Source organism: Mya arenaria, chromosome 15 (assembly GCF_026914265.1).
Source record: "Mya arenaria isolate MELC-2E11 chromosome 15, ASM2691426v1".
NCBI classification, from domain to species: Eukaryota; Metazoa; Mollusca; class Bivalvia; order Myida; family Myidae; genus Mya; species Mya arenaria.
Window position 1 is genome coordinate 11,479,999 of NC_069136.1, and position 17,303 is coordinate 11,497,301.

The window sequence follows — 17,303 nt, forward strand, 5'->3', positions numbered from 1 at the left end:
TATGTTCATTATTTTAAATAAAAAAGAAAGACAAATACAAACAAAAAATCATTTAATGTCGGTAATGTTTTATTCTGATTTCAAGGTCTTAAATGGACAGACAACTCTTCTTAATGAATGTAAACAAAAGATAGAACAATACGATAAGTCCATATGTTGTAAAACTCCAGAAATTATATCGGAAAGGAAAAGGTACATTCCAAATACGAGCTTATACAGATTCCGAGTAGATTCCGAGTAGGAACGGGATTAAAAAGGCTGCTGGACGTTGAATTTCGATTAAGCGTAGTACCCACTGCCACCGGATTTTCAAACTCAATCTTTTAAAAAAAATCTGTAAAATCAATAATATTTTTCAATACTTTTTCACATTTTCGCTATTATAATTTTTAGTTTGGAATTATAATTTTTTATTTTAAAATAAAAAAATGAGTTTGAAAATCCGGTTCCAGTGGTAATATACTAACTATTAGTATTATTATACAGTACAAAGTGCATATTTAAAAAAAAAAATACTAACTATTAGTATTATTATACAGTACAAAATGCATATTTAAAAAACAATATTTTTCAATATTTTTTTACATATTCGGTATTATAATTTTTAGTAAGAAATTATATATTTTTTTATTTAAAAAAAAATGATTGAGTTTGAAAATCCGGTGCCAGTGGTAATACTTGATAGTATCGTCGGCTACCCCCGATACACACTTCGCTATGAAGTGTAACGGAAAAAAGGACCGTGGTTGCCGACGATGATTTGATGTAGGCCAATGATCATTTAACTCCGAGTAATAGATAGATGATATGAAGTAGAAATTTAATGATTAAGAATGGGCAAAATGAGCGTTACTGACTTAGTAAACAGCCTCATTGGCTTGCACATTGTCAACGCAAAATCTGGCACATGGAGTGTGTATCGGATGAGTGGTAGTAGGCGGACATTAAACACTCGCAAAAGTTGAAAATATCATAATTAAAGATTGCCTTTCTGCAATTTCATTGGCTGAAAATGAAGGTTGTATTCTTATTTGGAATTAATACTTGTATACACTTCTAAAGGAATATTAGAATACAACCTACATTTTAAGCCAATAAAATTGTAGATAAGCAATTATTAAGTACTAAGCTTAATTATTAAGAATTTCAACTTGCAATGTGTCAGCCAATGAGGTAGTATTCTAATTTAAGACATTAAACTGACCTCAGGTAATACTATAATGATTTACGCTCACTCCGCCCATTCTTAATCATCAAAATGTTATTCCATGTCATCTAACTATTATAAAACATGTGTTAGACACTTCATGTCGTAAACGAACAATACTGAGTAAATGAATATGTATGAGATGTAAATAATAGTTTACCAAGGTAATGTGCACAGCTGGATATTGTTCTTAAAAACGTATTCGAACAAATAAAATAGTAATTTAATTCAGTTCAATTGTTCCATACTTGATATTGTTCTTAAAAACGTATACGAAGAAATAAAATGAATTAATTCAAACAGTACAATCATTCAATACAAACAATAACAACAATAACAACAACAACAACCACAACAGCAGCAGCACCAACAACAACAGAAGCAGCAACAACAACAGCAAATGGCATTTATCACGTATAATAGCGATTATCAAAACAATAACAAATCGTTAAGGTAATGAATGACCTGCATGTGATTTCATGAAAATAATTTCTAAAACAATAATAATGATCAATTATAAGATAACTAAATAAATTTAAGCAGTTACGTGTCAAATGGTTCAAGGAAATGTCATACTTATAGAGTTAATGAATGGACCAAAAAATTAAACACACATCATGGTTGACATTTATTGAAGGGATGAGAATGCCGATCGAAAATTTACCATATTTTAGTTACGCTATTAATGCATTCATTCAAACAATCACGGACATGTTTTTTCAAGTTATTCATAAATAGGCTAGACTGATCATTTGAGAGCGTTCAACTGTCTAATGCGATCATGTCAAATAAGCAGGATGGCCATTTTTTGCTTTAGTATATTTTTATACAAGGCTTTTCTTTTATTGTTAGTATTAATTAATAATTAAATTCCTATATTTTTTCCGATTATGAAATATTTTGATTATCGATTTGCGTATAGTTTGCGTATTTTCCGAATGTATACTTGTCTTCAGCTAGTACATGCTTGTATTTAGTTAAATTGTATTGCAAAATTGTACTGTATACACGTGTGTTTATTTATGTTCCATTCGTTCGTTCGTTCGTTCGTCCGTCCGTCCGTCCGCCCGCCCGCCCGCCCGTTCGTTCGTTCGTTCGTTCGTTCGTTCGTTCGTTCGTTCGTTCGTTCGTTCGTTCGTTCGTTCGTTCGTTCGTTCGTTCGTTCGTTCGTTCATTCATTCATTCCATATATGTATTTTTTTCTAAATATTCATGTTGCATTTGTTATGGTTATTGAATATTGAAAAATTGACGTGGATTTGTCATCATATTATTGAAATGAATGGTGTGTGTCTTGGGCTGGAGGCCTTGTATTATGAAATAAATTATTGGTATTCGTAATTAACTCATTACAATTTATGTATTCGAAATGAAGTAGCACATTCAAACGGCAACGAGTGTCATCATATATTTTGGAAAGTAATAGCATTATAAAAACCTTATATTCTTGTGTATGTTGTGTGAAGTAAATGATACATCAAACAGTTATAAGAAAACATAAAGGAAAGGGGGATGGGCATTTTCAATGTAAGCGTGTCATAAGCACATTACTTCAAATAAGAAAAAATTGAGGGCAAGCCGCAGCCAGAACATTGTTCTAAATATTAAGAAAACATTGAGGTGAGGGAATTGATGTGCATTTTCCATGCAAGCTGATATTTGTTCCTTATGCATTTTTTATATGTATTTCATTTGTTTCATATCATTTTATTTATATATTTGTGTTTATTTATTTTTTGAATTATTATTATTATTTTATTTTATTATTTATTTTTTTGGCGGGGGGGGGGATATTCTGCAAAATGCAGCCATAACATTAGTCTTAATAAGATCAGATAAGAAATGAGTTTTTTTTAGTGACATGTGTAGCAATAAATACAAACAGTCCTCACATATGAACAAAATGTAATACACCCGGACCAATTGACATTTAAGTCATTTTACAAACTTGAATGCTATTATGTATTCATATATCAAGATCATGTATTATTACTATGAATAATGTAGGAAAACGATATACATAAAAAGAACATGATAACATAGTTTAGTTTAGTTTATTTATCTTTTCCCAGAAGGTCATAGACCCATGTGGTACAATTTGCAAAATATATAATATGGCAAACGTGCATCAATATTAAGTTGACATGATCTCATACATGCATTACGGTAGCATATTTTACATAGGAAATGAAGACTTATATTCACCTATTACATGATGTACATGTTTATAATAATTCACATTTTCGTCGTATGTGTCAAAAGTATATATGCAACATAAGACTTAAAAGAATAAAAAAAGTGTGACAAAAATCCATTTGTACTGACATTACATATTAGATTAGACCTATCACTAGTGCTGTAGATAATTTGACAAATTAAAACCTTTCTCATATTGAATTTAAATCACATTGATAACGAAAGTGTGAATTTTACATACATTTTTACATATTGCATACACCATTTTCATATGCATTTAGTTACAATGACTACAGAAATATCGTGTATTTATAGGATAGGAATACAGCACACTTCTCCTTTTCAAAATAAGTAAGCCTTTGTTGTTATATATTTTGCGACTTTCCTGTGAAGAAAATGCATTAGCAACCATAATTTATCCGATAAAGATAGGTTAAAATCATTTAGAATATTAGTATTATTAAACAATCTATTTCTAATGTTCGTATATGTCTCACGCTATAAAAGGAAATACGTTTCACTTTCGACTTGGTTACTATTGCAACGCCGACTAAAGTCTTTTTTCAGGGGGTTCTCCAACAAAGCGACCTGTTTCGATACGCCTGAATGGATAGAATTCCCAAACGGAATTGGCATAACAATAAACGTTCTATAATTAATAAATAAATAATCTTCCTTTTTCAAAGTGGTCATGAAACATTTTGCCCATCATGTAACCATCGTTTATCGAGTATCTTATCAGGTCAGTAGCCCTTGACAGATCAACATTAGATTTAGAATAAAACTGCTGCTCAAGATTTATGTCACTAAGTATCAACTTTACGCCACTAAGCCACTAGACCAATTAATTTTACAGCTATTGTAATCGTAAATAAATACTTTTTATGTTAGCCTGTCGTTGTCCATAGACAGAAGTCTGTCCCTAAAACGAAGTATAGACATTTTCTGTTTAGTTTACACAAATTCTATTGAGAAAAAATAAACACCGCTTCAATATAAATACATACTCAAAATTAATTTTGATAGGATTTGTAGAAAAAACTTATAGAGTTCCTTTTCCGGTTATGATAAATAACAATTGGCATTTGAGGCAGTTATTACTAATAAAAATTTTATCATAAAAGCCCATATTAATTTATGTTTTTAAACACAGATAATTGGATGTGAGATTTACAAATGCAATGACCTATATTAAAGAACAATTTCCTTTTTAGGAACTGATTAAACGAAGTAAAATAGAATAAATTGACATACAGTAAAACTGCGGTCGTTCGAGAACCGGCGTTCCCTCGAGGTCGGAGCTTGGTCCTGAACTTGTTTCCTTCTATTTTCATACAAAATAAACCTACGCTGCATCGAAACTTAATTATGTCGAGGAGTCGAGCAATAATCTCGGTCCCAAGTTCAAAAATCATGCACAAAACCTTATGGCTCCCTTGAGGTCATAATTTCACACTTTTTCCCGAACGCGTGTTCCAAAATAAACAAACAATTGCTAGGTATCAAAATGTTTGCAAGTTGTATGCATTATCAGACTGTGTAATAGATACTTGGGAATCAAATGTTAGAAAGCTTTTGAGCGAGTTTGGCCTTGGATAATGCCAGTGTACCAAATGAAAAGTATTTTTGTGTGAGCTAAAAACTAGAATAATTGATTGTTTTAGGCAAGAGTGGTATCGCTCTCTTGATAGTCCAGTCTTGTTTTTGTATAAAGACTTTAAAACCACTTTTGGTTATGAACATTATTTAGATATTTTACCTAAAAGCTTACGCCTTTTCTTTTGTAGACTTAGACTTTCTGTTCACCCTTTAAGAATTCAAACGGGTAGATATAATCGTAATCGAATTCAACGTGATGAAAGATATTGTTTATGTTGTAATAGAAGAGATATAGAAGACGAGTTCCATTTTATTTTTATTTGTCCATGTTTTAATCTTATTAGAAAGAAATAAATCAAATGTAATTATTATATACGTCTGTCTGTACTAAAATTTATTGAACTGTTAAATTCAACAAATAGACAAGAACTTATAAAACTATCTTTATTTGTCAAAGAAGCGTTATGTATAAGACGAACAACTCTTAATATTGAATTATAACAATGATTCATTTTTTGTTATATTTTTGTTCATCCTCACCTAATTTGAATATGTCCATACATCTGTATTCTAATTTACTCATTATTGTATTACCTGTGTTCTCACCATGTGTTCAATTATTATATGTATATGGTTAAGAAGATGATGTACTTTGTACAAGTCTTAATAAATTATCTGTTCTGTTCTGTAAAAATTGCAATGACAGTTGAAAGGCAATTGATAAGGTGTGAAAAACCGTTTAACACTGCTAACGCATGACCGATATTGGTTGATATAGGCATTTTAGAAGACAATTATGAGAAGTTAATGACGAGAAGTTAATTGTGAGAAAGTAAATAAGTAATACAAATATGAATACACACTTCCATATCGATCCAACATCGGAATCTCTGAAAAGAATTATTTTTTGTCACTTTGCTTTGCAATGTGACCATTTAAAAAAATCGATTTGTTGATATTTCTTTTACATTTTATATTAAGTATACATATAGTAAACGACAGCCTTTGAACAGATGAGCGATTTCCACAACGCAACACATAATCGGTGTCTTAGTAAACAGACTACTTCATACTTGAAACACACTGAAATATATATCATAACAGACAGGAGAATTAAAAATCGGGTCGTTCGAAACATCGGTTCCTTCGAGGTTTATGCTCGGTCCCATGCAACCTCGAGCGATCGCAGTTTTACTGTATGAGAAAAAAGGCAGAAGTAATAGCATAAAGATGTGTGAGTTTTGGTGAGTGTAGTCGATCAACTAGGTTTGACATGTAAATAAAACGATGAACTGCATCAAACAAAGTACTATTTTGCTATTCAGTCAGGGTGTCATCACCATTGAATAAAGAACGGAGGGTTTCCTCTGAGTCAGAGATTTAATAGTAGTTAGCATATGTTGCTATTGTTCACTAAAACGATGAAATATGAAAAGAAAGTGGTACGCAGTCCCCTGTCTTCCACACCTACAAAATGGAGAGGGAATACTATTTTTAACATAGAGATGATGATTCAAGGAACTACAATCGTTGCGGAGGCGAGTGTGTATGTCCTGGAGCAGATGTTTCCCATAATAGTACAGTCTTGTGTTTTGGGCTTATCCGAATAGAGGCATCATTTTAAACGACCAATATTTGTTAACAGTCGTTGCTTCAACTGGGAGACAATTTCATGCAAATATTGTAGAAGGAAGGAATGAATCAATTTACAAAGATGTGCGGGTTCGGAAACTGGATATGTTGGGTGAATTTCTAAGTGATCTCGTTGAAGCTTGTCCTACAGTCTCTGGAACAAAAACCGTCAAATGTGTATAACCATTTTTCATTTTAAAGAAGAAAATAAGTTTGTGTTTCTCGCGTCTAGTATTTCAAGTCTCCCAATTACCTCCAGTTACTATCAAGTTGATAACGAAGACGTTTCATTATAATATCTCTGGACTTGGTACACGGCCTGTAAACGCCAGCTCCACCACTTTATGGTGGTGCAAAGAAAAAGAGCTGTCGACACTTCCGTGATGGAGCTGTGCCCTATGTTTACATGAACAAACGTGAGTATGATTTATATTTTATTTGATAATTTCATTTAACGGACATATTTCGGAAATCGGAGAATGTGGTACCGTGTAAGAACACTTCTACTGTAGGCTGGTTACTATTTCGTTTCAATATTGTGCAAACTGTGGTGCCAGGAGCTTTTCTCCCGAATCAGACTAGTGCATATTTTGAGATCTGATTGCATAGCTAGTACATTTCGGTGCTTACACACCCCGTAAGAACATTCTCACGCATGCAAACATAACTGTTATGTATAGTACCTATGCCGGAACTGTTATGTATAGTACCTAAGCCGGAACACAACAAAACTAATAAGCACTTCTTAAAAAGGAAAAATGCACATATTTATAAAAGTGGTGGCGCTGTTGCCCTAGTGGTGGCGCTGTCGAGTAGTTGATTCACACCAATGGATTAATCGGTGACGCATCACGGCTCCCGGACCACTCGGCTTTAATAGTGTATAGGGTAGGTTTGCGTGAAAAAACTAGTTCCGGTGTGTTGTCTTGGTAAAATCTAGATGCTTTACATTGTCAACTGAAATGTACCCAAATTTTTCAATCCAAATTGAAAATTGACAAAGTAATGCCAATGTGACTGAAGCTTTTATATCATTATGCTTTTTGCAAGCTTCGAGATAGACATTCAAATGCCATTTACTAATATGCATTTGAGTTCTTATTTCTCTATATAAAATAAGAAAGACGGGGTTGTTATTAGTAACAGGTCAATGTTGCTTTTTGCCATGTGTTACCCTTAAACATCAGAAGACACTGGTTTTCTCTCAGTTTTCTCTTGTATACTAGTACATGTATGAATAAAAACAGTTTACAGGTCTAGGTAAGGCGGTGTAAGAGTTTACAGGTCTAGGTAAGGCGGTGTAAGAGTTTACAGGTCTAGGTAAGGCGGTGTAACAGTTTACAGGTCTAGGTAAGGCGGTGTATTAATTAAAAGTATAAAACTATTATTGAACTTTTTTGCTTTCATTATTGGAAAGTTGTCCGAATCGAATGCAAATGTTCCTTTGTAGACATTACAAATATTATTTATTATTCAATCCGTATAGACACTCGATCTCTCTTGTATGCTATTTTTGAACATACCTGTTTATATATATATTGGCGAGGTTGTTTATTCTTGAAAAAATATAAAACATATTATTTATCTTTGGGCTAACGCTCTGTGAAAGTTATCCTACTTAATTTCAACGCCCCACTGTCCCATCTGTAGACATCAAATACACAGTTGTTTCTGCTAGGGTGGATTCATTATTGTTCTATCAAATCCATAAATATATGACTATTACTGTTAGAGCCCATATCTCGTTAAACATATAGCCATGAAAAAGTACTTTTTGCCATTCATGCTTTTGCATATGCTTAAAAAACAGGCATGGTATGTGATTCATAAAACCAGTAATTAAATTAACTAAAATACTTCTTCTTTAAGTAGTTGAGATGTCTACGAATGGGACAAACCAAACAACTAAACTCGGCCTCCATTTAGTCTTATAGCGAATGGATAACTTCTTTATTCGTTTTGTTGATTCAAATAATGTCAAAACAATTTTGGCCTGTGGCAATCTTAAATGGTTTGTGTTGGAAACGATCTGAAACTAGGTTACGTCCTTCCAAGATCAATGTTAAACGTCTACGCACGTCGTTTCAAAACAGCTGCAGCATTTGTTTTTCAATATTTCATTTCTCGAACTACAAACTGAAATCTGTCTTCATTTAAGAGTGAGTCAGTGTCAACTGTTGGGGTCTGCATCACACAGAAACCTTTGCATAGTTGGAGACAATTTCTGACTGCTAGGAACGGGTTAATATGACAATGATAGTGCTTGAGTTATTGTACACGTGGTGTATTCTGCGCACAACACGGATGGGTTATGGTTGGGTTGTAGCCACAATAATGTACGTTTAAGATTTGGATTTGAAGTTTATGGGGTCCTGAACCTGGCGATTCTCAATATCTTTTTGAATAGAAAACAACATAGTTTAATATGAAGTTGATGTACATTTACATGCATGAGGTTTTGGCCGGAGAAGAGAATGGAGCTCCCCAATATTTTTTAGGATGATTAAAAATAAAATGGTTAACATACATGTATTTGTAACATCACTCGCATATTTTTCTTCTATACCGTGAGAAATAAATCAAAGTGCTGAAAGCACTGATGGACTAGGGCTTCATTTAGGGGAACGTTGACAACCATGTTCTAAGCATTGACAAAATCGGCTCACATCACAAGGGGTCACTGTTTGATGGGCTAGCTTAAACTTTAGACTAAAACTGCTTGCAAGCTGCAAAGGAAATTTGAAAAATCTAGTTAAGTGTGCGTAGAGTGAGGGGTGTGTGTGGGCGGGGGCTAAAGCGTTAAATCAGATAAAGTCATAGTTGTTTTGAATTTCTCAAAGTCGTTAAATCAGACTTGTACAAATTAATTTACGTGGTTGGCACACATACCTCTTTAATTTGATCAAATCCTCTTATATCAAAGGCCTGTTATTTGCAGTTTCAGAGAAGATTTTCAATGATGTAATTATATACTATATAGAAAACCTGTCACCTCTTTTTCAGGGGAGCTTTAAACCACAGGGCCGTACTTTGAACAATCTTTGTAAAATACATCTACATTGTACACCTGTGTCAGACTGCATACACAATGCTATTAGGAAGTAGTTTATATTTAAAAAGTGAAGAATTATTTTCTCCCTCTTAATTTGTGCTTGGTATTCAATTCATATAACATGTTACCATGATAACTTAGTGCTGTTGATGAATACTAAGCACTGCCTTCTGTCTAATGCTATTCATATTACTGCTGCAGACTTTTGTACATAGCAAAGCAAGCTGAGTAGACTAAGATGAAATGAATATCGTTTTTAAAGTATGAAATATTGAAATGTCTAATGTTTAAATACTTTGACCATCAAATTTCATAACATGGTGTCAGCATTTTATCACACTGCTAGTGAGAATTGAATACCAAACATAATTTTATTCTTTATTACATACCCATCATCAATCCACATGCAATACATATCACAAAATACTTAAACCCATATTCCGCTCCAGTGCAATACGGCCATATACCACTCTTGTGACGTCACGTCATAACAAGTATGTTGCGCAATATTAAATTGACGTCATTAAAGCAATGAGTGCATCCTTAAAATGAAATTTACTATGCAAAGATGTGGCTTCTAAATGATCTAATCAGTAATGTATATAATAAAAGGGTTATTAGTACTGCGTTTTGATCCGGATATGGCGGAATGTCATATTTGATTCTGGTAGTTTTTTGTAGATTTTGATTTTACTCGGCTTATGCCTTGTGAAATCCAAATGTGCAAAAATCTACTTTAGTTGAATACAATCTCCTGGATCAAAATGCAGTACTTATAACCCTATTATGTACAAAACATGTTACCCCGTGGACAGATCATCTTTAACCCACAGGGCCATTGTAACTTTGAACAATCATTGTAAAACACAACTACATACATGTACACGATGCTTAAGGAAGTAGTTTTGAAAAATTAAGAACTATTTTCTCTGTCTTAATTTGTATGCATTAGATAACTCAATAAATGCAGCAGTTGGCCATTCTTGTATTGTCCTCTGTCACTGTCCTGATAGCTCCCTATCTCAATAGATGCAAAAGGTTGTAGGTTCATGATTCTCCTGGTCCAATATGTCATACGTGAAGAAGATGTTGAATGTAGAATCAAGAAGCTTTCTTTTCAGGCACTCCAATTTCAAGTATTTTAGTACTGTAACATTTGGAGTGCCAAGAATTTGTTGGATTCCTAGGCAACAGGTATCAGGTGTTGCAGTACATTTGGCAAATTCTTTTCACCCATCCTTGTAAATCTAAAAAAAAGCTTTCATTTTGCAAAAGTAGTTCATCTAACTATATTAAAGTTGCTAAATCAGAGTTTGAATAATTCTAAAAACTAGATGTTCCTTTAATTGCAGCAATTTGAACTCCAACTCATAATGTCAATTAAGCTGGTTATGCAATACTGCAGTTCCTTGGTGTGGGGATTGCTTTATTTACTTGAATAAATAAACAGTTCTTGCGTTGGAAAGTATAATGTATGAACATGCATTTTTCTTGCCCTGACTCCATCCAAGCCTTAAATCTTAGATCAACATGTACTTGGGGCTATGTGAAATATCAATGAGAACTATAAATTATGTTCAATTTAGTGCCACTTATGATATTTCATTCCACATACAAAAACACTAACATGTTCTTTAAAACCAATATCCTATGTTATGATAAAACCATTGCCAAGTTGGTAATTTGAAAAGACAATAAATTATATCTGGTCAGGGTTTGACATTGTCTTTCTAGACAGTTGGACTTGTTTTGCAGTTACTTTGAAAATCTTCAAAAGCTAAACTGAAAAAGACTGGAGCAAAAAAAACTCACAATACCAAAAGGGTTTTTAAAGACTTACGAGATCATTCTCATATCACCTATACCATTAGTTCTCATCTTCAAACTTAAGTCAACATAATAATTAATGTTTTACATAGATATTGCAATGAATAAAACATATTGCAATAAGTGCCAATAACATAGCAATCAAGTATGATCACTATAGGCCTAAACATGAGATTTAAACATTTTCCTGATAAACAATAAATAAGTTTGCTTAACAATTTTCTCATTATTTACACAAGCTGAAAAACTGGTCTCTTTTTCAATACTTCACATATTTCATGGCTTTCATCATTCAAACTAACATTTTGCTTGTTATTTCAATATTCAATGATTTTGTAAACATTCATAAATGATGTTTAAAATGAACATTCATGCTAATAATGCCTACCAAAAGCACCTGACTGACGAATCAGTATCCAATATTGGCAGGGCTTATTGGTGGTTCATTGAAATCAACCATGATCTCCCACAATCTGCACTAAAACAACAGTAGTTAATGAATTCTTTCAATTGTTCTTATTTTCATAAACTTAGAAAACAACTGCAGTGAATAAAATTTATTCCTCATCACTGAGAGAAAGTTTAGAAAAAAGAACGAAGCCGAGTTACATCTAGTAGGATATAAAATCCTACAAATGTATTCATCAATTTATATAACCGTATTTAGTAAATGTTAAATTTTTGAAATGTCTAAAAAGTTTCATTTTTTATATCAAAGAACATTTGTGTGTATAATTTTGATGATATTTTGTGATTCATTTAATTTCATTCTTGTTTCATTTAGTGTTCAATCCCAAGCTTTCTTGTTCACATTTAAGAGCAAGAAAAGTCACTTAATTATGATCTGAATAAATTAATTATAATGTTAGGTCACATAAAGGATATATTGTGCTTTTTAAAAATAACATTTTTTCATCTGTTTAAAATTATGTCAAATGCAGTGCATTAAAATTTTATTATGAGTTTAAAGCTGCACTCTCACACATTGAACGTTTTGACAACTTTTTTATGTTTTGTCTTGGAACGAGCCAATTTTTGCCAAAATCCAGTTATATAAGACTGCTGACCAAAATTTAGATGGTAGATTTTTATATTAAAGTTAAAAAAATGATGTTTTAAGCATTATTCTTAAACTGTTAGTAACGGTTTAAGCCATAAAACATTAATTTTCGAAAGGAAATATGACAAACTACGAGCTGATTGTTTGTCAGCAATCTAATATCATTGTTTGAAGATGTTAACGCAAAAATTTGCTCTTTCCAAGACAAAAAAAGTTGTAAAAACGGTAAATCTGTGAGAGTGCAGCTTTAAACTATGACAGGAATAATTCAAGGGAATGATTTTTTCGTGATTTATAGCATTAATATTGTCTGAATCGCATGCAACATTATAAATTATGTAAGGTATTCTCACATTAGTCACACTTTTTGAACTTTGTGCTGTCTTCTTTTTGTTTGTCTCAAATTAATACAGCATTGGCTTCACTTGTTGTTTATGAAAGGGACTGTACACCAGATTGGCACCAAAAAAGTTTTTTTTCCTTTAACGAATCTAAGGACACTTTTTTAATAAAATAGTTTACTCTTTGATATCGTTTTTGTAAATAAAATACCAAAATGAAAAAAAAATGCAGTGAAGTGTCGTACCTACTATGCTATAAAGACTTACTTTTACTGGATGGAGTTTTCCAGATGTATGCCTAACTCGCTAATATCATGTAATAACATCAACGGCAGATCACGCATAAGGAATGAATTCTACTCGGTAGACATACCTAGTAATCATTTTTTAATGGAAAAAAACACGAAATAACTGCTATTAATAAATCATTTGTAAACTATGGGGATCATCAGTTAGTCAGTTAGTAAGTTTCAATGCATTAATTGTACACATCAATACCAAGTTTATGTCAATTTTCTACAATTTTCTTTAAATTATTGCTTTTTCATCATTAACTGAGTACAGCCCCTTTAAACTGTACCTATAATGTCTGTGACTTATCAAATATTTAATAGTTAAGGTCTACAACCAAGATTTGTTTTAATTATCCAGGTTTCAAACTGCATTGTGTATGCGATTGGAAAGGTAATCTTGGAAGCTCACTTAGTATAATTTTAACAAATAACATTCACCCTGCAAGGTACTCATATTTGGATGATACATAAAGATTTGCACAGTCATTTATGTATACTTTCATTTATTGATACAGGATACCTTTTTCAAATCTTTGATTTAAATTGCAAAGTATAACTTATATAAATAAATATATATTCTTAACTTTATCTGAATACACAAGCTAATGCATCAGTCAATTGTAACCATGCCCCCCGGTCCCGGAATAGTGGGGACTTTTACTTTCGGTCCAGTCAACCCTAGCTAAAATCCCCGCCCTATGGAGATAATCTGATGGTAAAGTCCCCACCAAATGCCCCCGCACCCAAGGGATATTAGGTTAAGCCCCATCCACAGTGTATTTTCCGGGAAAACCCGGCACTGCGTGGCCACCTGAAAGGTAAAAACATGGCCCATTTCGCCGGCTATCCCCGATATACCCCCGGATGTAAGAACCGTATTTACAATTGACTGGTGCATAATGATCCATAGTGATCCAATCTCATGCCAAGATGATTTCTGGTCTGACATCGCGAGGTTAGTTATTCTTAAGTATACAAAACCCTGGACAGCATTTGAGAAAGACTGTTGTGAGGTTAAATCTTCATTACTTCACTATTCCACAACATTGGGTGATAAGGGAACTTTATTGAATATTTTGATTTTAATTTTGTTCCCTAATCGCCACAAGTCAACTGATTAATTAATTCAATTCTATCTCCACAATATTCGGCACTGCATTGTAAAATAAAACTCAAAAGTTACACTTGTAAATTATTTAACTAAATACCTTTCCCTCAAATATTTCACAAATTATATTGATCTATCAACAACAATGCATCACCATACTGTATCTCTGACTGATTTTTGATTTTCATTCTTGGCTAGAAAACAAAAAGTGAGCACAAAGCGTCTTCAGAAAAAGAACTTGTAACGTATGCACCAGTCAATTGTAACCACGCCCCCCCCCCGGGGGAATAGCAGGTACTTTGACTTTCGGTCCAGCCAATCCCCGGTAAAATCCCTGCCCTGGGAGAACGAACTGGTGGTAAAATCCCCTGAATAACGTCCCCGCACCCAGGGGATCTAAGGTAAGAGCAATTCCCTGATATATTTTGAGGGAAGACAAAACCACCGCAATCACCCGGCATTGCGAGGACACTAGTTCTGGCTTCCATAACTGTAATGTTGATATTTTTTTTGATGTTAACAACACGTCCAAGAAGGTAATATATATTGTGTTCGCTAAAGTTCTTTAGCTACTTGGACACCTGAAAGGTAAAAACACAGCCCTTTTCCCCGGTATATCCCCGAGGGGGCCGTGGTAACAATTGACTGGTGCATTATAAGAGAGGAAATCAAAATTAAGCATGCAAGATTGTTTTATCAATGGCGATGGCTTATCACCATATCACTGAACAAAATGTATAGAGTAATTATGTACTTACACTGAGAGTGGCTCCAATACTTTTCTATGCACATAGGTAAACAATCATCTTATTCACAGATGCTGTGCACATATTCATACATTTGGCTTCATTTAGAATGAAACTTCATAAATAAGTATGCGCATATTTGATGTTTTTTTTATCTCCATTTTGCGAAATTGAAATTACATGATTTGTTCAAACGAACTTGTATTGCTTGAAAATTTACGTGTCAAATTAAAAATGCTACCCTCGGTAAGATGAAAATAAAACCGTTTGATGGTGGTAATCATTCAATATCGGCTTTATTTCCTCAATTAAACACTATGAAATTCACATCATCAAGCATCCGGAAGTAGTGATAACTTTCATGTCTGAATCATTCGGACGCTCTGATCAGAGTACATTTTGAGGTCAATAAGTAGACTGGTACCCTGATTTACTTTTCCTAAAAAAATATAAAGTTATACAGGTACGCGGCATATGGTTTTTAGTTACCATTAATGGTATTTGAACAATAAATACCAAAAATCATGTTGTATTTAAAGAAGTGCTAAGTGCCATGCGATGATTAGTTAAAAAAAACTTTGTATCGAAAAGAAAATATCACGGAAACATGCAAATTATGTCCAAAAAAGAACAGGGACCGACTTCGGAATACCAACATTCTATACAAAGGATAACAATACTTTTAAACAAACCTTCCTGGTTGTTTTCTACTTAGACCGCATGCTTTATTCGCTTTACGTATGAATTCACAAGACATTTCGAATGAGCGACGGGCACCGCGGTTAGCTGATACTGGTTTCATTTCGGATAAAAGAGAAAGAGGGTACCAGTCTACCAATACAGAGCATTGAACGGAAAAATTTCGATGCGTACTTTTCCAATATGTTCATATTCTTATTGCATATAATCTGACCGTATGCAAGAACATTCATGTAGTTAACCCGATTAACTCACTCGCTACGTATGAATTTCTTGTGCTTCATTAAAAGAACATACAGTTAGCTTGAATTGTTAGGAGAACTATTTTTATTGGATGTTTTCATTGTAATCAGTTCTGGTACTACTTTGATTATTCAAATTCGCTAACCGCAATCCAATCAAAATACAGCGTATGAATACATTACGCCAGTGAACCCCCAGATGCGGCTTGAGAATGCAGATAGCGGTTTATGGCTATGAACTAGGCCACAAGTGCCCTAGTCCAAAAATGGACAAATTCTATACAGGACTATCATACGCTCAAACCTTGATCGACGCGCTAGTGAGTTACATAAGTTATACTGCCTTCCCGTCATACTGCCTTCCCGAACACAATAGTGCGCCATTGTTCAGCTTTATATATACAATAAATCAATATTATATCAGTGTGGTTATACCACGTGATAAATTACGTCATAAATGCTTCGTGTGAAAACTTAAAACGAAGACAACTTTACGTTTTATTTACCAAATTAAATTAAACATGGCACAGTCTGAGCCGCTTAAAATGTCCCGCATTCGGTATTTTACTAGAGTTTGATAGAGAGTTTAGTTTCTTAAAACACTGCGACATACCTTTTACGAAACCGCCGCCTTATGTAGCACTGTCAAAACATTTTTTTGGAAACAGGGTTGTTGAAGTGTTTGAGGAAACTACTCACCTAATCAAACTCCGGTAATATAACGAAGGCGGTGCTCTTTAAGCGACATAGACTGCACTTTGTTTCATTTAAATGGTCAAGAAAAAGTAAAGTTACCGTTGTTTTAAGTCATCATTCGAAGCAAAATATTGCCTTCCGACGTAGCATTAATGACGTAATTTACCACGTGGTATACACACACTGTATATATATATTGCTTGTCGGTGGTCTGTAGAGATTTATAAGTGAATTTAAATTGACATTTCATTGTTTGGCGCGTTTTTCTCAAAAAGGTGTAAATAATTGACTTTTTAATTCAAATTTAAGAAGAAGGAAAATTGTTAGGTTCAATGTAAGATATTAATTGATTTCATCTCGAGAACATCTGAAGTGAATATTAACTTGTGGCTTCGCAAATATAATGTATAAAAAATAAACTTATGATCTTACAATGGCACAAGCACTTTTTCTCTATATGTTAATATATTTAACGTTATGCAAAGGACGTAACAAAGGGATTTAAACATCAGACATGCCATATTTCCGGATATAATAATGTATCACTTTTGCTAAAATACGAACTGATTGGTTGTTTGAATGTGCGCCTTAAAACATCTTTATTC